General features: G+C 40.1%; 1 protein-coding gene across 13 annotated transcripts in view; it reads right to left on the bottom strand.

Annotated features, from left to right (window-relative positions):
• Positions 1-22,925, bottom strand: part of CDC42BPA (CDC42 binding protein kinase alpha) — a 326,251-nt gene that overhangs the window by 158,113 nt on the left and 145,213 nt on the right. The gene's annotated exons all lie outside the window — the stretch shown is intronic.

Here is a 22,925-nt window from a genome sequence, read left to right as displayed (position 1 = left end):
TATCCTTACTGGCCAGCTCCATACTCCAGTAGTGTTTTCTCCAAGAGACACACAGTCACTAACAACCCCTGGAGCAGCATCATTAAAAACGGGAGCCAAAGAACTTAGACCACTGGGAACATATGCAAAGAAAGGGTAAACGTTTCAAATTTTTCATGTTCTGAATGTCATTTACTACTGTGATTACTGGGGACATGATTTCACCGAAGTTTCAGCCACAGTCCATTTTACCAATCCATGTTTGATTTTTGTGCTTTACATTCACAATTCATGTTTAAGCAGTCTTTCCAAGTTGTCATGAATATTTTAGGGTGACCAGATGTCCCGATTTTATAGGGACAGTCCCGATTTTTGGGTCTTTTTCTTACATAGGCTCCTATTACCCCCCATCCCCTGTCCCGATTTTTCACACTTGCTGTCTGGTCACCCTATGAATATTTACAAGTCCAAGCACAAAATCTACTTGCTCACCTTTTACTATAATGATGATTATAAGGGGAAAGTATACCCATTAAAAACAGCTTCTTACCCTGGACAAGTAGAATTGTGCAAGGTTGTCCTTATGTAACAGGATATAAGGAGATATTGTAAAAGGAGGAACAAATAGTTTAAGAACCAATGACCTGAAGTTAAAAACAAACAAACAAATAAAACAAACAACACAAGGATAATGATTTTTTGAGTCTTTAAAATTCTGAAAAACACAAAACATGATGATTGTCTAGTGGAAAAGGACTAATTAAGTACAGGAAGGCATTTCGGGTAGAATTTTCAAAAGCACCTAAGTGACTTAAAAGCATAAATCCCATTGACTTTTTAAGACCCTGTGACAGAATAAATATTGGGAAGTTAAAAAAAATCAGAGAAAATGTAGTAGGTGATCATGATATTAAATTACTAGCATTACTAAATGTTTTGTAGAGGATTAATACGTAGTAGATTTGAAAAGTTTTACTCAGATACCAGTGTGATGAATGTGGTATAAAAAGGGAGAGAGAAAATATGTATGAGTTTGCTTAAAGAGACCCACACTACTGCTCAGTAGTGCTGAATAGAGACAGTATTGAATGAGTACTCACTAATAATGTAAAAGCAAAAATAGAAGTTTAAAAACAATTTATGAACATTAAAAACAACAAAAGAATTAAATATTAAAAAAGACACTAATGTCTTTTTTTCCTATTCAAGTAACAGGCCACTCTTAGGATGAAAATGCTATTTTCAGAATCACTTAGCCTACTGTTAATCTCATTATCGTTGTCATGTTTAAATAGAATTACTTGTCTACTACATTTCTAATGACAGAGACACACACAAAGTGTCCTCAGTGACAGCAGTATGTAATGCTGAAGTAGGTGTGTTTCTGAATTATTTTAATAACCATAATTTTAGCCAATTGCTTTTATAGGGTTGAGTGATTTTTTTGATCAATCACCACCTGATGGATTATTGGATTTGCCATTATTCACTGGCTGAGATTTGAGCATTGCTTTCTGCTCTCCTCTCTAGAAATTAAACTGAGAACTATCTTCTGCAGGGCAGGGAGGAGCCATGTTCAAGCCTCAACCTTATAATAAGCACAGAGACAAGAAAAGCCAATTAAAATCAAAGCCCACCCCCAGGCCACATGTGTTGTATTAGCAGAGCTCTAGATAATGGTTAACTCTTAGAATTTCAATAATTAGGAACTTCACTCCTGTTTTTAAGGTGTGGAGACAAAAATCATACTCAGTGCCTCCGACTCAGCCCCAGTTGTGATACATACCGTTTCAACTTTTCAGAATTCACTACCAGCCAAATGGCTGCTAGAAGGTTATTGCTTGTTAAAAATAAAAATGCTTCTTACAATTCTTGTATTATCAATCCAATGATCAGAATATTTGGTGGAGACAAAGAATATTTCTGCATAAGTGAGAAAACATTTCCTTTAGGCCAGACAATATACTTATTTTTATAGGTTTAAAGAAAAATACACATTTTCCTATTAAACACTGTCTCAAGTTATTCTGAAATTATTATTTCCTCTTTCAATGTGGAATAGCTGAATGTTTAGAAAATAAATGATGGTTGTTATCAATATGTCACAGGCATAGGAAAAATTAGATATCTGCTTTCATTAAACAAAACCACACAGATTAGTTAATCTAAAATGCCTGTATGGATTATCTCCCTTCGTCTAAGGCAGTGGTTCTCAGAGACTTTTGTACTGGTGACCCCTTTCACACAGCAAGTCTCTGAGTGCAACCCCCCTCATACATTAAAAACACTTTTAAATATATTTAACACCATTATAAATGCTGGAGGCAATGTGGGGTTTGGGGTGGAGGCTGACAGCTTGCGACCCCCCATGTAATAACCTCGCGACCCCCTGAGGGGTCCTGAGCCCCAGTTTGAGAACCCCTGTTCTAAGGTATCAAAGGATCTGAAGCTAAAGAGACTACAGCAGGGTATTAGTGGGAAAGTGCAGTCTGGCATTTGGGGGACGAACTCTTTTACAATGATTTGGGTTTTTTTTAAATAATTAAAACAGAAATGCCCACATTCTGGTCTGAATTACACACCTTGCAACTGTAGTCAATGGGTTTACATGGTACGTAAAATCATTCACCTAAGGCATTAAGATGCGCCACGAATGGGAGACGCACCTGCTTACGCCAGTACCGAATTTGACCTGAACACTGCAAAAATATATTGACTTAACATTAACATGAAACCCTCCTTTGGCACTATTTCAGTTAGCTATCCTGCACAAGGTTTGCCTTTGCAAGGCATATAAAAAGGGACTTTGTCTTTCCTTTTATAAAATGGAATGGAACTATTTAAAAATACTAAAAGCAGAAATTTAGGGGAGAAAAAAAACAAATTCTCAATTAGATTAATTTTGTTAAAGAATTTATTTTGAGAACCAGAAAAATTATAGTGCTAAATGGCATTCTTATGATAAACACTGTACGGGGGAAAGGAACAGCTTTCAACAAAACAAACAATAAACAAGTATTTGCCAGTTGTTGAATTCTGTTTGAGCTAATCATGTTTCTTTCCTAAGCTGCACTCTGTTCTCTATCTGCCTGTTGTCTGTCTACTGTCAGCTTTCAAGCCTCCTCATAAAGCTAATTTAAGTGACTGGCTCTGACCTTCTGTGAAGTAGCACATGGCGGCTGATATACCCAGAGCTCTTATATTTAATCTATTATGCAAATGTAATTACAAACCCCGATAAGATGAAGTATTACTGATGAAATCTGAATACCACACAAAACAAAGGTCACGCAGTAAGAGAAATTTAACCTAAGAATTCCCATTATGGTAAAACACAAACACAGTAGAAACCTTTAATACACATAAGCCTGCAGCATAAACAATATATTTATAATAACATGTTATTTCAGAATAGGCCTTTTACCTCTTTCATTTTTACTCTAAATGCACATACTTGGTCCTCACTCACTGCAATGCTTTAAAAATTCTGTACCATTTTCTCTAGAAACACATATGGTTTTTATTTTCTACTCAGAAGATCAGAAAATGTTTATTAGTTATTCTTATTATTCATAAGATTCCAAAAGATGCTGTATCAAGTGGTTGCTATGGACATCCAGCTAAACCAAACACAGATATATCAGTAAAATTAAGATATATTACAAAAATGGCAAACAACTGAAAAGTAAAATAGAAGGTTTGAAGTTTGGTGAGACTGAAGGAAAGCAGCTTGGTTTGAGGAGGGTTCCATTGGTAACAAAACCATAGAATTAAACCAGGATTAGCCCAAATTTTCCGATTTGATCCCAGAATCATCTTTATTCTGGCTCAACGTCCTTTTGGTTTTCTATGGTAATAAACATTGCTTCTGTGCCTTTTGACAATTACACTATTATTTCATCATCACTCCGATGCTCAGCAGATTTGGGGACTCCTGAGTGCTAAGGCACTATTGGTACTCTTAACATAAGAGTTATGCAAGTTACGTTATATAAATCAACCAGAACAACATTAGGGAATAACATATTCAAAAATTGTGCAGGGAATTCCTATTGATTTGAATGGCAGATATGTGGTCAAAACCTTACACACTGTTCTTTAACATACAGGGGCTCAGTATTGGTAGTTAATAAAAAGGAAGGAAATTCCGAGTTAAGGCTGAAACTCCAGACTTTTACAGCAGTCTCTTTGCAATACACATCTAGACACTGCAATGATGGTGATCTTACATTAATTTAACCACAATAATACTACAAAAACAAACACGCAAACAAAGGAGTGCTAGGTTCATGCTGACTGGAAGGAAGAGAGAAATAAACATACCTGTGTGTACACTTCATAATTATGGAAGGTACTAAGACAGAAAGGTGATGGCACTGCATAAGAAGGATAGGCAGGCAGACAAATAGAGATACTACTTTTCATACATCTGGATCCCAACATATTCTACAAATGTTACCATCCAATTTACAACCTATGGGGGAAAATTCTGACAGAAGAGTAGGAAAAAAAATGGATGTATTGATTCTGCCTCTCAGGAAAATTGCAAAGAGACTGCTCTGCGAGTGCTCCATGTCTGACATAATGAAAGGGACACAGCTATCAGTAGAGTAGGTATGGTTTTTATGTACCATATTTTTGTGTCTACACATCATGGTTGCCCAAAGTAAACAACAGCATACTGTATGCAAAGCTCCTCCCGTCCCCCCATTCCAATCCCATGCACATTATTCTTCCTTGGAGGAATTAAGCATGGAAGGGGTTGTGCACAAAGCTTATCGTAGGCCAGATATAGGGACACATTAATGCTACTTTTGCAGCTTCTATAAATGCCTAGGATCTGAGGGATTTTTGGTAGTGAGGAAGAAGTATATGCCACTTGTACTTGTTCCATATGGTGCTCAAATAGAAATCAGGCCAGGATGTTTATTGCTATGAGACTTGATTTTCACAAGTGGTTAGGAAATCAGTACTGCAGGGGTCTCAGAACAATGCTATGTATAAACTACTGTTGAGAGACACAATAGGTTGAGCGAAAGCTTAAATGTCAGCCTGGAGTTTCAACCTTACCTCCAAGTTTTCTTGTTTGTGCATGTGATGTTCTCCGTTACTGTGAAACTGGTTTTTGTGGTTTAATTTCCTATCTTTTTATTTATGATAGTAATAGAAAAGAAAAACAAATTGCTCCTGTAAGTGAGCTGATATAATGGCTTATTCAGACCTGTTACGTTCATTAAAGTTCTGAATCATTTACTCCATAGAATATAATGGACTCTTTGGAACCATTATGGCATATATCATGTCAGTATGGATACACGTGAACAATTAAAATAATTTTACAAACTTTTCTATAAGATTTTGGTCCAGGTCCGCAGCTGGTGTAAATCAGACAAACAGTGTTAATTTACACCAGCTGATGATCTGGTCTCTTGTTTAGAATCATGGCAAGCAGTTGACAGTAATTATTATTACTGTATTTTTATCTACATTAAAAAACAACCTAAATAGCTAAGTACTGGAAGACTCAGGGAATAGTGGAACAGAGGCTAGAGGTTCTGATTCTCATTTATACCAAAACCTATTTACACCAATCTAGCAGTCTAAAAGGGCCTTATAGTGGGTGTTGACATTCTTTAGGGTTTCATCCCTAGAAGCAGTCCCTTCACCATAGGCCTGAAGAACACTGGCAAAAAGTTTATGCTGTTTATGTTGTATCTGCTCTATAGGGAAACAGAAAGATTTCCATTGTCAGACACTCAAAATAAATAAAAAATAATAAGGGTCAATCAGCCAGTTCATTAAACACGTAGAGTTCTGTTTTAAATTGTAGAAAATGTTAGTGCTTCAGGTTAATCCAACGTGAGAGATGTTATCAAAGCAATTTGCTCTTTGCATAGCAAAGACACTATAATTTGCATATTTATTTTACATACAATTACACAAACATAAAAATACACACACACAACACTTATGCACATACTTAAAATATCCTTACATATGTGCATATTATACACACACAAAAACACCCTTTTATTAAATGTAACATAGGAAAAATGATCCTGTTAAAACCATTCCACTTTTTGTAAATAATTAAGTATTCATTGAAGCAGGTACTTGAACCGGAGTCACTCACCTCCCACATAAGTGCCCCAACCAACTGGCTATAGACTCAGTGTCTCTCTCTTGTTCTCTCTCTCACACCATTAATATTTAATTATATATAAAAAGTTAGACTGATACACCTTACCCTAATCTGAACCCAGAGTAAGCCACTTCACTTGTGTGTGTCAGCAGCAGGGGTTTGCACAAAGTGCAGCTATTCAGTGAACAAAACAAAAAAAATCTCTCAGTGTAGACACGCCCTGAGTCAGAGGATTGATTGTTTTGCTAGCCATAATCCAATTTTTATTAAAAAAAATTCTTAATGGAAGTGCTGGTTCTTAGAAAGATTATTTGATATTGAATGATCCATAAAGATGGGCGTAAACAGTAGGGTTACCATACTTAACAAATAAAAAAAGAGGACCCTCCACGGGGTCCTGGCCCCGCCCATTTCCCCAGCCCAGCCCCGCCCCAACTCTGCCCCAACCCCGCCCCTTCCCCGCCCTAACTCCACCCACTCCTCCCTCCCACTCCCAGCCACGCGGAAAGGGCTGCCCGAGCGCTACCGGCTTCACGGTTTGCCGGGCAGCCCCCTGACCCTGCGCTCCTGGCCGGCGCTTCCCCAGCGCAGCTGGAGCCCGGGAGGGGAAGCGCCCAGCCGGGGGCGCAGGGTCTGGAGGCTGCCCGGCAAACCATGAAGCTGGTAGCGCTTGGGCTTCAGGCAGCCCCCTTGCCTCCAGACCCTGCGCCCCCAGCCGGACACTTCCCCTCCCGGGCTCCGGCGGTGCAGGGTCCGGAGGTATGGGGGCTGCCCAAAGCCCGTAGCGCTCGGCTCTTAAACAGAGCCGAAGAGTCGGGGAGGAGCAGAGCCGCCGTGGCCGGAGGCTCTGCTCCTCCCCTGACTCTTCGGCTCTGTTTAAGAGCCGAGCTGCCCGAGTGCTACTGGCTTTGGGCAGCCCCCATGCCTCCGGACCCTGCGCCCCCGGCCGGGCACTTCCCCTCCCGGGCTCCAGCGGCGCAGGGTCCGGAGGCAAAGGGGCTGCCTGAAGCCCATAGAGGTCGGGCAGCTCGGCTCTTAAACAGAGCCGAAGAGTCAGGGGAGGAGCAGAGCCGCCGCGGGAGGGGAAGTGCCTGGCTGGCATTTTCCCGGACATGTTCGGCTTTTTGGGAATTCCTCCCGGACGGGGGTTTGAGTGCCGAAAAGCCGGACATGTCCGGGAAAAACCGGACGTATGGTAACCCTAGTAAACAGGCCAAAACAAATGACATCTGTGATGTATGAACACAGTCTGGGTGGGTTCTGGAAGATGGGGAGCATAACCAGACTTTGAAAAACGTCCTGGAACTCTCCTGCTAGATTTTGCTTAATAAGAGGTTAACTTTAAAGGTGCCTCCCACTACACGCCCATTTCAATGGTCAACCCCAAAATGCACTGTGTAACATCAGTGTTGTGTGTCACACAAGCAAAGGGCCTTTTTGATCATAAAGTCTGCACCATAATGTTCTGCTAATACATAAAACAAGTTGAGATTCACAGATGTTTTACAGAATAAAATGCTGATTTTTATTAAACTTGTATTGAAAAGTCTGTTTAAGGCCTGATCTTTCAGTCCTTACTTAGGCAAAACTCTCAATAATGTTAACTACAATTTTGCATGAATAAAGAACCGCAAGACTGGGCCCTCAATTGCAGTATGTCTTCTGTATAAAAGCCATTTGTACAAACTCAATCTCCAAGGGGGAACAACTTTGCTGACCTCACTGGAATTGCACCAATTTTTAATTTTGCCCATAACATAGTTCTTTTTCTAGCTGGATTCTTCTCCTTTGTTGTTGTTTTTCCCCCAGCAACAAGTTATAGTGACAATAAGATCACAGTGTCCTGCTGGTCAAGGAAATACTAAAAGTTCCCCCCCCATTTTTCTTTATTAACGTCTGAACAATATAAATATTGCTGCACTTCAGTCAATAAAAGCCTTTGATATAACTTTTTGGATAAAGCTGCATAAAACCTAGCTTCACTGAACCCAACCACAGAGCCTCACTTCATAAAACCGAATGTGACCTTATAAAAAAAATTCTCTTCATGTGCAATATCCTAATTTACTTCATTTCAAATCATCTGTTTTTCTAGTCTAGCAAATTAAAAGGTATTAACATTCGGTCATTAGAGAAAAATGACATTATGCAGGATCTTTTGAGGATGTAATGCCAGGGAAATGCTTACTACTATTTGGATTTCTCCAATACACTTCTGACCATTTGGCCCGACCGCTCCCTGTCTCCACTTTTAGCAATCAGATTCATTTGCTTCAGAGTCTCCATATGAAAATTCTCTAGAAGGCTACAAGGAGGAAACATTTCAACTAACTTAACCTACTGCAGAGAAAAGGAAGCAATGGGATTTCCTATTAAAGGATTTGAGTAACAGCAATCCAAAACACAGTTAAAAAACAAAATTTCTTCTCATTATATCTGCCAATCTGGGTGGTTGACTCTAGTTCAAAATGTCCTCACAAACCCTGGTTGGGAGGGATGCCACCAATAGCAAGGAACTAGGTTCAGTAACAGTTGATTATATGACATTGTGAAGACCTGAGTTTGAGTGTCCTGGTAATCCTCACACCAGAGCCGTAATATTCCAAATGAGGATAGCTTATTTAAATAATCAAAAAAACAACAAAAAGGAGATTGCATAGTCCAAGGATGAAGAACAGTCCTCAAGCTGAAATTAGCTGTACCTCTTTGAGAGCTCCATCCCACTCAGCTACTAATAAACCTTGCTATAACTGCTATTATGTGGAAGGCAAGGCTAGTTTTTTATATGGTCCAATTCAGTGGAAGTTCCATACAGATATCAGTTGGTAGAATTGATCCTTAAGTCTCTCCAATCAGGACATAGGACTAACAGGTACCTTTCTTAGTCAAAGAAAAATACTTCCTGATTCTATCTTTCATCTTCACCCATGGCAATGTTCTTCATCCCTTTGTTACCAAAAAAAAAAAAAAAAAAAAATTTACATTAAAACCCATTCTAAATGGGAATATATTGCCACACTCCCTGACAGCAAATCCATTTCTATGCCTCTTGCAAGCTGCTGTGTACAGGGGATTTGCCAAATCTATCTGCAGTGAGAGAGGGAATAATATAAAAAGATAATAATAAAGAAGGGGAAAATGTGTCTTTTACCTAAAAAGTTCTTAGCTTGCTATGGGTTTTCTTCTTCGGATTATAACCACTCAGCCCAAGGGGTTGGTAAGTGTTTATGAGCGAAAGACTCATCAGAACAGATAAAGTAGGAGAGATCTTGCCTTGCCAGCCTCCCACACCTTGGTCACACTGTAATCAAGGATTTTCTCCTCTAAAGCTGGGACTCAGAAGATGAAGGAAGAGGATTTTTATATTTAAGCACATCTTGAGGGTTCTGTCGACAACTGGATTGCTTTTTCTTTTTCTTCCAGATGTACCAGTTCAAGGCAATTCCTGTGACTTGCAAAAGGCCTTGTTTAATAAAAACCAGATCTCAAGTACCACATATCAGTGTAGAATAAGCAATACTATGGTTCTGTGACTAGGGCCTCCAATTCTGAGTTTCTTCTGACCAAGGTTACAGCCACTAGAAATGCAACCCTTAGTAACATAGAATGTAATAGTTTAAATGGGTATTTAATAAGAGTATTAAACTAGGAGAAAGCCCCATAACGGAATACTGAACTAGTAGAGACAATGCTCTAAGAAATCTTTCGATGTCTGGATGAAACTAGATCTGGTCTAGCGCAGAAGCTGTTGGACAATCAGTATCCCAGAGTCTGGTAGTTTCAGAATATTTCCATCCAATCCCAAACTCCTCAGGAAAACCTGGCAGCAACAGCCATTGGTGCCAGAAAATCTGTGTCAAGGCAGCATTAGGTTGCACAGACTGGAAACTTCCCTTAAGGGGGACTCTGGGAGAAGATACCGACATCTGTAGCCAAAGGGTCTGGAGGAAATATGGAAACCCAGAGACTGTGGAAATGTCCTGGATTTCCTGCCCTGTTCAATGGAAGAATGGGGAGGAAATTCAAGAGCTCAGAATCACAGTGTTTCTTTATCTTTATAAAGGAATAACTTATATAAGGGAGCATTAGCTTTACGAATGATCACTAAAATGAATACCAGTCCTATACTTGGTAATGTAAAATTCAATCTTACAACAAATCAAAGCAATACAGTTTCACTAGACTACTAAAATAATCTATGTTATTTTTTCCTTTCCAGCTCTGCCTGTTTCCTTCACTCTCAGCAGTCTTGGTAAGTACATCTTCTCATGTGTTTTGGACATTATGTCTGTTGCAGAGTCTGGTAAACATGCTTAAAATATGCAGTTGTGATCTTTTAAAGCCACAATTATGGTTCACTTTACCAAAAGCCAGCACATTTGGCTCACTCTTGTGTCGACTTGACTCACATACACCACTCAATGCTGCTAACTTTTCAGATGTGCCCTCCACTCCAAAATTTTCCACTTAAGCAAATTAATGATCAAGAAGTACAGGACACACCCAGAAGACAACAAACTCCCGACTCAGCACATCAAAAATGGATATACTGGCAACAAAGTTTATAGTTGAAAAATGAAGGGCATCTTGTGAATGATCTTAAATCCTAAACTCTCTGCTAGCTGAAAGGAAATATTTCAGTGATGTCCACAGAGGATTTTTACTGAGGACAAAATGATATCTTCCTACTAAAATCAAGGCAGAGGCAATCATGATGGAGAGGAGAGAGTGCTTTCATTCTTTTAACAGAATTATTCTTACATTAGGTGTCTTTCAGAAAGGATGTCAGCTCTGCAGAGAATTCAACTGTTCCATTTTAAGAGCTCTCTGATACAGTCCAGCTAAAAATTAAATTTCAGAACAGAAGCTGAAGTTAAAAAAAGTAGAAGAAGATCTGGTATATTTCTGGTTTTAAAATGTCAAAATACATTCCATTCCAGACAAAATATAGGAACAACTTTTAGGAGTCCAGAAATAAAATAAGATTGAGCAGGGTTGTGGGCATGTGTACTTGTTCAAAGCATTCAGGAATTACATGTGTTTATCATTTGCATATTTAATCTTTTCAGCTGTAAGAATTGGAAAAAATTTATGAATAGCTAGAACTTGACAGCTCACATCCCATACTTAGCTGCACTTCTGTAACATTAACCAAAAAGGACACAAATGTTTAATCTTTCAAAAATATTTTCTCGATACGGATGTAAGTGAGGATTTGTCATTCATCACTAAGAAAAATGTCCAATATATGTGAGCACATCCCAGTACATGGATAGTCTTATGTTTATAATTGCTTTGTGACAATCTGGAGTATCATGATCTTGGGAGTTGAATATTCCCAAATTCTAATATTGGCTCTAACATTCAGATTCATACATTCCAAGGCCAGAAAGAACCATTGCAATCATCTAGCCTGACCTCCTGTATAACACAGGCCAGAGAACTTCCCCAAAATCATTCCTAGAGAAGAGCTTTTAGAAAACATTCAATTAGGATTTAAAAATTGTCAATGATGGAGAATCCACCATGACCCTTGGTAAATTGTTCCAATGGTTGATTACCCTCACAGTCAAAAATTTACACCTTATTCCTAGTCTAAATTTGTCTAGCTCCAGCTTCCAGCCACTGAATCCTGTTATACCTTTCTCTGCTTGATTGAAAAACTGATTGTCAAGTATTTGTTCCCCATGCAGGTACCTATAGACCAGTGGTCCCCAAATTGTGGGGCATGCTCTGAGCTCAGCCCAGCTCTGCCCCCAGCCAGAGCTCCAATCTGTTCCCTGCTCTGTCCCCAGCCCAGCTCAGGCCCAGCAGGCAGCCCCAGCCCAGCCCAGTCCCCTACTCTGCTCTCATTCCACCTCCGCCCCCAGGCCAGCTCCGCCTCTAGCCTCAGCTTCTCCCCATCCCCAATACTGCCCCCAGATGTGCCTTCAGTGCAAGCTCCTCTGCTGAGCCAACTGTGCAGTAATGGAAAGGGAGATTCCATTACTGGTAAGGTGGGGTGTGACAGGAAAATTTGGGCACCACTGCTATTAAGTCACCATTTTATCTTCTCTTAAGCTAAGTAGATTGAGCTCCTTCAATCTATCACTGTAAGGCATGTTTTCTAATCCTTTAATCTTTCTCATGTGTTTTCTCTGAACCCTTTCCAATTTATCAACATCCTTCTTGAACTGGGGATACCAGAACTGCACACACTATTCCAGCAGCAGTCTCACCAGTGCCAAATACAGAGATAAAATAACCCCTCTACTCCTACTTCAGATTCTCCTGTTTATGCATCCAAGGATCCCATTAGCCTTTTGGCAACAGCATCACACTAGAAGCCCATGTTCCGCTGATTGTCCAGCACAACTACCAAATTTTTTTTCAGATAGAGTTGCCCATTCTAGAAGTCTGGTCTACATTCTTTGTTCCTAGATGTATACATTTACATTTAGCTGTAAATTAAAACACACATTGTTTGCTTGTGCCCAACTTACCAAGAGACCCAGTTTGCTTCGTATCAGTGGACTGTCCTCTTCATTATTGATCACTCCCCTAATTTTTATTTCATCTGCGAACATTATCAGTAATGATTTTTTGTTTTCTTCCAGGTTACTGATAAAAATGTTAACTAGCATAGGGCCAAGAACCATTCCCGATCAGTTAGCCAGCTTTTAATCCATGTATTGTGTGCCATGAGTCATTGTGTGGCCTTGAACCTCTAAGACAGGGGTGGCCAACCTGTGGCTCCGGAGCCACATGCGGCTCTTCAGAAGTTAATATGCGGCTCCTTGTATAGGCACCGACTCCGGGGCTGGAGCTACAGGCGCCAACTTTCCAATGTGCCCGGGGGGTGCTCACTGCTCAACCCCTGGCTCTGCCACAGGCCCTGCCCCCACTCCACCCCTTCCCGCCCCCTCTCGAGCCTGCCATGCCCTCACTCCTCCCCCCTCCTCCCCAGAGCCTCCTGCGTGCCACGAAACAACTCATCGGGAGGTGTGGGGAGGGAGGGGAAGGCGCTGATCAGCGGGGCTGCCGGTGAGTGGGAGGTGCTGGGAGCGGGGGGGGGGGGGGGGGGGGAGGGAGGACTGATGGGGGGGATGTTGCGGTATTACTGTGGCTCTTTGGCAATATACATTGGTAAATTCTGGCTCCTTCTCAGGCTCAGGTTGGCCAACCATGCTGTAAGAGGCACAGAAGTTGAAGGCCAGCAAGAGGTGAGAGCTAAGGTGGATTTAAGCCACCTTTGTACCCTCCTGATGCTGGGCTGCTCTGGGAGCTGAAGACACTTCTGGTGTAATTTAGACAGACCTAGAGGCCTAAATTAACAGCAGCCTCTTAGGCTACTCCATGGACCACACAGTGCTGCCTGAAATCTCCACAATGGTGCAGCCCAACCTCAACCTGCCCCTACCATGCCCAGCCCCACCCTGGTTTGTCCCCTATGCTAGAGCTTAAGAGGGATCTTCACGCTATCTTCTGCAGTGCCTGGGAGAACTGCCCTCCAGGGGGAGCCAGGGCGTTTAGGGCCATTTTGCCTGACATAAAGGGGCTGAAGGGGGGGGGGTGGTGAGAATCTATGCCTCTATTTCCCTTATGCGTAAAATGGGGAGAATACTTATCCACTTACGTCATAAGGATGTAGTGAGGATTAATTCATGATTGTAACATGCTTTGAACGTGTAAAGCAATATATAAATGTTAAGTATTATTAAGAGAATAGCACAGAATTTAGCTTGTATAGAGCACCACTGACTTCGCTGTACCCATGAGCAGTCATTTGCTGGATCAGGTTCTAGCTTAGTAAGTGGTAATGGGTCTCAAAAACATTGCTGTACATATTCTTAGGCAAAAATAAATAAATATTTGTTAAGGATGTGAAAAACTAAGTTTGAAGAGACAGTTAGACCTGAACTTTTAATTTATTCTTTGTGAATGTATTTTGTCTTTTCCCCATATAGCCTTTTCTGTGGTCAGACCAGGCTAAACAAGGTCCAGGTGTACATGTATCTGATATAATCCCCCAAACAGAATTGCTTTCAGCTTTCCTCCCACAGACTCTTCTTCCCATCCTAGCCCGTCTTCCCCAGATATATTCTCACATTTTCTGACAGTCCTGCCTAATCTAATGTCCCTTACACCTACTTCTTTCTAGCTCCAAGGCTGAACCCATCTTCCTCCTACTCCTGCGTCCTCGATCTTTATGCCAAGGGAGATAGCCCAACACACTACAGAAGGCAGTTGGTTGGAACCACTTAACTGTGCACCAAATTGCCTTCTACTCTGATTCTTCCTCACTGCCATGTATGGAATCCCTATGATCATGATACCGATATCCCTCAGTCCTGCCACAATTTATTCCATAACCTTGTTTTTTGAAATATTATTAAAATCAATCACAAGAACAAAAATGGAAACCCTTTTCCAACAGTTGTCAAAACACATCACTGCAGTCACCTATCTGCCACACATGGGTGTGTATCATGACAAGGACATCATGACATTTGTGACAATGCTAAATGTGAAAGAAATAGGAAAAGACTGGCTACTTACCTTGTACAGTATCTGGAGTGTGTGGTCCCTTGGTGTATTCCACTCAAGGTGCCCATGTGCTCCATGCACAGACCAGAAGATGTTTCATTAGCAGTGTCTATTGGTCCATGCCTGTGCCTTCTCTTCCTCGTGCTCTGAACAAGGCTTATAAAGGGCAGTGCAGACTGACCACCTCTTCAGTTCCTTCTCTGTCATGAAAGACAGGGGCAGGCAAACATTTTGGCCTGAGGGCCACATCGGGGTATGGTAATTGTATGGCGGGCCATGAATGCTCACGAAATTGGGGCTAGGGGTGCGGGAGGGGGTGAGGGTTCCGGCTAGGAGTGCGAGGGGGGGGGTGAGGGCTCGGGGTGCAGGAGGGGGCTCCAGGCTGAGACCAATGGGTTCAGAGGGCAAGAGGGGGGATCAAGGCTGGGGCACCGGGGGGCAAGGGGTCTGGCTGGGGGTGCGGGCGCTGGGGATGAGAGGCTTGGGGTAAAAGAGGGGACTCTGGGCTGGGATTGAGGGGTTTGGAGGGCAGGTGCAGGGGGGATCAGGGCTGTGGCAGGGGGGTTGGAGCACGGGGGGCGGGCTCAGGGGTGCAGGCTCCAGACGGTGCTTACTGCAAGCAGCTCCCAGAGGCACGGCCAGGCAGCTCTATGTGCTGCCCTGTCTGCAGGCGCCACCCCTGCAGCTCCCATTGGCCGGGAACCATGGCCAATGGGAGCTATGAATGGGGCAGCATACAGAGCCACTTGGACATGCCTCTGTGTACTACACAGGAGCCAGAGAGGGGTAATGCCAGCTGCTTCCTGGGGTCTTGAACATTCTAGATACCTATGCAGGGAGATTGGGGGGAGGGTACCCCAGCCTCTAAAAAATTCACTAAAAGGAACCCTAATACTAAAATCAAAATTTTATCAGGCTAACACCATTTACAACTATTTACAAAGTTGTAAAGAATGCTAGGTAAAGCTGCGGACGCTAGCGAAGTTCCGTCTGAGACCACTGGCAGCAGAAAGGAACTAGAGAGATGCTCCCTGTAACCTTGCTTTAGAGCCCAAGGAGGAGAAGGGAGTAGGTGCAGATCAATGGATCCTGCTAATGAAACATCTTCCAGTCTCAGGTGCATGGAGTGTATGTGTACCTCTAGTGGAATACACACAGGGACCATCACTCGAACAAGAAGGTGGTATTGCTGAAGTGTATGCACAGTGTATCCATACACAAGACTCTTCTTTTTAAATGTCAGAAGAAATTCTCCTAGGCACATGGCCCTTGTTCTCAAACTCAAAATTAACTGGAACAACATTAAATGGTATCAGAAGTTTCATAAACGTACAAGGCCTCTACCAGTAAGTCTAGGTCACAAAGGAAAACAGTATCACGAGAATTTCATAGCTAAAAAAGGAAAGTTCTTAGATATATAAAAAGAGCATATTCTGCTTGAACTTTTAAGGTTATAACAAAATCTGTTTTATTTCGTTTTGGGACATCTGCCTTTTTAAAAGTCTATCAGTGTCTCATATAAACTTTCTGACTGTAGCACTATACAGCAGGAAGTATAGCACAGTTCAAGAGCTGAAGTGTTAAAATAAGATTGAAAAAAAGGACATAAGATCTTTTGATGTTGCTTTAAAAAAAAGTTACAAAAGTTAAGAATTTGTCAAATGGAAGTAAACATTTGAGCCCAAATCTGCAAATGAGCTTGTGACTGCTATGAGCTCTCTTTGAAGTCAAGGAGAGGTGGAGAACTCACCTTGCAGAACCAGACACCCTGTTTTATATTAAATACTCCAGATTTTTGCATGAAGTGACTAGCTAGAGAACTCTGATCTAAAATATTTTTAAATACAAAAGAAGAGGAATGAACAAAGCTTTGATTTCAATATGTCTAACTTGCTGAGAATCCTCAATTATCTTTAGAGTCATTGGGAGTTGAGGACCCTCAGCACCTCTCAGACGTTGATCAGCACCTCACAGTATCAGCCCTGATGTGGCCAGTGAAATGAAATATATGAGCTAAGTACTCAGGCTCTGATTCAGAAAAGCATCCCTATTCAGGAAGGATGCTTAACTGAACACTTAAAATTAAGCAAGTTGCAATGTTTCCCTAAAGCAGATCCTCAGGAAAGAAATCACCTTCGTAAGACAGAGACCTTATCAGACATTGTTTTGAAAAAGCACAAAACAAACTGCAGGTAGGTGTCATACAGTTTACATTTAGAAGTATCAACTGGAAGCTGATGGATGTCAGTGACACAACTTCATAACCGAATGAACTTTAATTGAGTCTTTAGGATTCAGTTGAGCTAAAAAACTGCAAAAGGAAATTCAAAGAGACAGCCATCGGGCCATGTTTTAGGAAAAACAATGTTGACTTAATATGTCAGGAGCATACAAAACAGAGTAGACCTCCCCCTCTCCCCTCCCCCAAAGATGTGTTTGCTGCAAATATTTTTTGTAGCCTGTCTAGCCTAAATCTCACAGAGTTAAAGGCTATATACAAGCTGGTTGGTGACACAGAAAACAGAAATCCTATGTAACAAGATTTAGCTTTAGTTACTTTTGAAATTTGCGCTCAAAGAAGAGGGACCAAACAATGCAAAAATGTCTAGTCATGGGCCCAAATTTTGGGTTTGCATGCATAAACAATTCCTAATGATCTTCATCATGGTCATGTAGAGGCATCTGATGACACAATTTGGCCCCAAGAGGAGGAACAAACAATGCTGAATTTCAGTTCAACAAACTTAAGTGATGGAAGTACAAATCCACAAATCTATAAGCTATGGTTTCTCTCTAAAGAATGGCTTAGTTGTCAGTCATGTTTACATAGTGTAGCCCTTTGAAGATTTAAAGTATTTCATAAATATTAACTAATTCATCATCAGCACCCCTTTATAGTATTTTTCAGTGTTACAGTATTTACTTTTCAGTAAAATAAGCATATTGACAGGAGTTTAAGTTACTCAATCATGGTCAAACTGCAAGTCATTAGAAGAGTTGAAAACAGAACCCAAAAACTAGTCCTCTTCTCTCATCACTAGGCAACACAGTTGCTTCAAAATTATCTTGTTTTGCTATTTGACAAATATCAACTTAAAAGGCTTTTCTTATTTATCTTTGGAACCAGTACTGTGGTTTTACAATTAAATGAAAGGTTTTATTGTTCAAAAACTCCAATTTAAGATGTCCATTCTTCAATGGAAGTCCCATTGGGTACATTCAGAGAGCTCTCAGTGCAGTCAATGGAATATACATGCATAATTCAAGTGCTGAGTTGGGACCTAGGGATAATAACTATTCTTCAAGGGGAGCTTTAACCACCTACAGTGAAGAACATTTTTCTTAAAAAGAAACTTTCACTTCTTGGCAAGTTAGTATAGAAAAAGTTTGAACACATTTCTCCATACTGTATTGTTCTAATATGAATTGTTGCAAAACAGCTTGAGCGCAGAGGGAAGAAAAGCTCTAGAAATAAAATTAATTGTTATTGCTATTATGGAAGTATCCATTAACTTTATGAATCTGTTTTAGCATCTGCTAAACTGGCTTCTGAGCTTCTATCTACATACAGTAAAAGGCTTCTGCAGGCCACCCAATAAGCATCCATAAATTAGCACAAACTAAGGAGGATACACTTGAATTATGGTTTTAATCTTTGCCATTGCTTGGATTAGAATAGGACCCTTTCCATCTTGTAGTGGAGTCTCAGCTTATGTGAATAGAATAATTTATCAAAAAATATAAACTAGCAGAAGGGAAATGCAGAGTGAAATGAAAACAAAATATTAACAAATGAATATTATCATGCAATATTAATGGACAAATATTTTTATTTTGTTTTTAGACCAGTATCAAGTGAGTGGATTTAAAAAAAATGCAAAACACAATCACTCACAAATTCCTGAATGTTATTCAGTATAAAAAGGCTGCTGACATGTGTCAAACACAAGAGAAGGCAGAGATTTATGTACTTTGGACTCAGGATGACCACCTAGATCACCATTCTCCAGCAGGATCAGAACATGGTTCATGGAATATACAAGAGGTTGGATTACAGCACAGCCCTGTCTCTAACTGTACATAGCAGTCTTTCAACCCAGGTAAAGAGCATCATGAAAAGTTACATCTATCCTCAAGTGAAATCTTTGATCTATATTACTGTAGTGTGTTAATTTAAATAACTCAAGTCAGCCCATAGTCAATGGCTCGGCATTAATTTAAGCAAAAGGCTAGTCTAAAATCTCACAGAAAAAAAGAGACACTAATTCCATGTGTTCATGACATGATGCCAGCCATATTGCTGTACATGCAGTAATGAAGACTAACTACCTAATTCAAGACAAAGATATTTGACCCTCACCCCCATCTAAACACTCAATGATGCATGGAAGCAGAGCCTGGCAATGCATATGAAAGGGAATGATTTACTCCTAATCACAGTGGAAACAGAAAAACTTTTTAAAACCAAATTAGCATTAATACAAGTTGAGAGATTTCATCAGAAACATAATGAAGATGCTATGATCCTTTTAATTTTCCTCTTGCTTTACAGTGTTTCTCTTGCCTACATGTAAAACCATATACTGTACAGAAAAATATAGCTTACACACAAATGGCACAAGGCAATATTCAACCTTGGCCTACTACCAAAAGAACATAATTTAATAATTTTTTAAAAATAATAAATTATATAGGTACCACTGTCCTTACATGAGCTCCCAAGGAAGTCTTATTTGAGTAAGGGCTGCACAATCAGGTAGGAAGTATATATGCAGCCATGTTCAATTAAAGGTAATTCATGTAAAGTAATATTTCCTGAGTCAGTCATGGAGCTCTCAATGCCATTGGTTAACGCATTACACATTAGTGACTTGGACCAAGAATAAAGTAGTTAACCTATGTATTACTAGAAAATGCAGTTAAATGATTATTAGAATTTATGATCAGAGGGGTAGCCGTGTTAGTCTGAATCTGTAAAAAGCAACAGAGGGTCCTGTGGCACCTTTAAGACTAACAGAAGTATTGGGAGCATAAGCTTACCCACGAAAGCTTATGATCCCAATACTTCTTATCAAACTGTCTGTACTGGGCTATCTTGATTATCACTTCAAAAGTTTTTTTTTTCTCTTACTTAATTGGCCTCTCAGAGTTGGTAAGACAACTCCCACCTGTTCATGCTCTCTGTATGTGTGTATATATATCTCCTCAATATTTATTCCATTCTGTATGCATCCGAAGAAGTGGGCTGTAGTCCACGAAAGCTTATGCTCTAATACATTTGTTAGTCTCTAAGGTGCCACAAGTACTCCTGTTCTTTTTGCCAATACTTCTGTTAGTCTTAAAGGTGCCACAGGACCCTCTGTTGCTTTTTATAGAATTTATGAGTTTGATAAAACAAAGGGGTAACACACAGCACAATTTGTTCCCTGAAATTCATGAGCAGAAGTGAAATATCCTCATGTAAGTTTGAACACAGCTCTTTTCAGATGTTTAGAGAGAGAGCGAGTGCGCGCATGCTAGCATATATACACGTGTGTGTCTATCTGCACTATATATGCATATATAGTGCAGATAGACACACACACACACATTAGTTAACACCTACCATTCGCTAGACTTTACAGCCTTCCAAATAAGGGTTCTGCAATCCAGCAATGCCAGCTCAGAAATTGCCTAAGGACTTGCAGCACAGCAACACAAAGCTGAGGAGCTCTGCAATAGTTTATAGTTTCAGAGGCGCATAGCGCTAAGGTTGCTTGTGTTTCATGTCCATAAGCTCTCCTGATAGTCCATTTTAGAAAGAAAACAATGGCTTGGGTGTAACTCTTGGGTTATCTTGCAGGATAACTATCATGGTGATCAACACCATTCTCAAGAAAAACTGCAGTCTTCTACAGCTAGAATACAAAAGCAATTATTGAACAGTAGAAAAGACTGGAAGGGATGAAGGATAAAGATAAAAGGGATGAGGAATAAGGATAAAAAAGAATAAAAGAAATATAGGCAGGAGGGGGAAGTGCTCTCATCACAGACTATGAGACTGGTTGTGGTCAACGTGAAAATCTGTCCTGAAAGAACTGGGACACCAAAAAAGCAAGAATAAATAATAAAACCCTGTAGAATCCTTGTAGCAAAATAACCTTGAAAGAAAGATGTATGAAATATGTTTCTAATTCACCAGCTACTTACACAGTTCAAATCCCTATGAATACTGCTTATCTATCAGAAGTACTGCCACAACAGATATTACATTATCACTTTCTATTAATATTTGTTCTCTTTTGCCTTTCCTCTGCCCTCCACCTCCCACAACATGCCCTCCCCCGCCCCTCCAAAGGAGGAGGCCACCAGGGTTATTCTTTCAGGGAAGACCACTGCTGGCACTTACAAATGTTTTCCTTTCTTCTGCTGTAACAGCTGCAAACATCTCAATAAAGTAACAGGGAAATGGGTCACATTTCAAAGGCTGATCAGTTAACACTTACTCAAGGCCCTTTTGAATTTTTCATCTTTGCAAAAAGCTTTTTTCCTTATAAACACACTTTGTGTTACTTCTATTTGAATTATAAAAAGTGTCGTTTTTGGACTGACCTTTAAGAGAAGATTTATGAATATGCTACATGCAGCTCACTGGCAAAGCTGCAAATAATAATACAAAAGGACTGTCTATTTTGTAATACGTATGGGTAAGTTAATATGTCCATACACTGATTCCTACAGCATCTATCTTCAAATCTAACAGTTCTGTTGCTGTAAAACTCCAATAGGATGCCATTTAAAAGTTCACATGCAAATCCATTTAACATTAGGGACATACACAATTTGAAGATGGAAATGTCACCTATGTTGTACATTATGTACTACCAATACAGGAATTACAAGATGGCTCTTCTGAAAGAAAAGTCTTCAATTATTTTTCTGAGAATTGCAGCTACCCTACAGGCTGCCTTATGAGAAAAAGTTTAGCAACCTAGCTAACATCTGAAATGCTCTTTCACTGCCATCAAAAATAGTCATAGTCAGCAGGCTCAACAATTCACACACATGTTACTTTTTAAAAGCCTGATCCAAAGCCCATTGAAGTCAACGGCAGTCTTTCCATCGACGTCAATGAGCTTTGAATCAGGTGCAAAATGATTTAGGAACACATACCTCTCAAAGACACACACTTGAAATCATTTGAATTCACAAAGATCATAAATAAGATACTTTTAATGGGTCTTTTCCATTAGGAAGTTTCACAAAGAGCTCCTTTCCACATAAATTCAGTCCCTTGACAGAACAACCAGCTCTTTTCTCCTCTGGAAATGGTGAGTCACAAGACTTCAAACACATTTCACATGAGAAATGAGGAACCTGACAAACCCCTTCCGATGATGCATGATTCAATGCTTAAGCAAGACAAATCAGAGCTTACCAACATAAACTCACAAGGTGCTCCTAACTAGAACCCTTTCATGAATAGCAACCTCAAATCAAAATAAAATCAATCATTAGGACATTTTTTCAAACCAAACTCATGCTAAACTGAAATCGATCCCAAGGACAACCTTGTGATCATTTCTGGAGAGGAGATCAGGCCAATATGAATGGTAAAACAATCACTAGTGTTGCTTGTGCTCAAAAGGAGTCTTGGGTGGAATTTTCAAAAGGGCTTATATGTAGTTAACTTAACTCTGCTCCAACTGAAACCAATGGGAGTTTTACTAGGAGTTTTACTATTAACTTCAGTGGGAGCAAAGTTAGCTCAATGTTGAATCATTTTGGACATCCCACTCTCTCTCTTTAGGCAGTATCCTACTATCATTCTGGAACTGCCACTGCCATCATTATGAAGCTGTTACTGAAATCAGCAAGAACACTGTTAAAAGCAATGGCAGGAATGAGCCATTTTTATACATCAAACTAATGCACCACATTTGACATTAGATTTAAATTAAGTTCAAATGCTTTCAGTTGTTTGCACAAATGACTTAGTCACCACCAGCAGTAGACTGCTAGAAATTATGTTACCAAATCCAAAATAAAACTAAAAAAAAAAAAAAAAAAAAAAAAAAATTCCAACACTTAATTTTGTGCTTCGAATTATTTATGCACAGAAGAAACTAAACAAGAGACACATTCCAAGCATAAGACCTGATCCTGCAATGTGACCCACCCTCCATTATTCTGCACAGATGTCTGGTGTCCAAGTTAGCAAATCAAACTGCAGGATCAGAGCCATATTTTGTGAAACACATAATTTAATAAATAAAAACATGCACATTGATTTAGAATA

The sequence above is a fragment of the Chrysemys picta genome, chromosome 3, assembly GCF_011386835.1.
Source record: "Chrysemys picta bellii isolate R12L10 chromosome 3, ASM1138683v2, whole genome shotgun sequence".
NCBI lineage: Eukaryota > Metazoa > Chordata > Testudines > Emydidae > Chrysemys > Chrysemys picta.
This window is presented reverse-complemented; position numbering and strand designations above follow the sequence as displayed.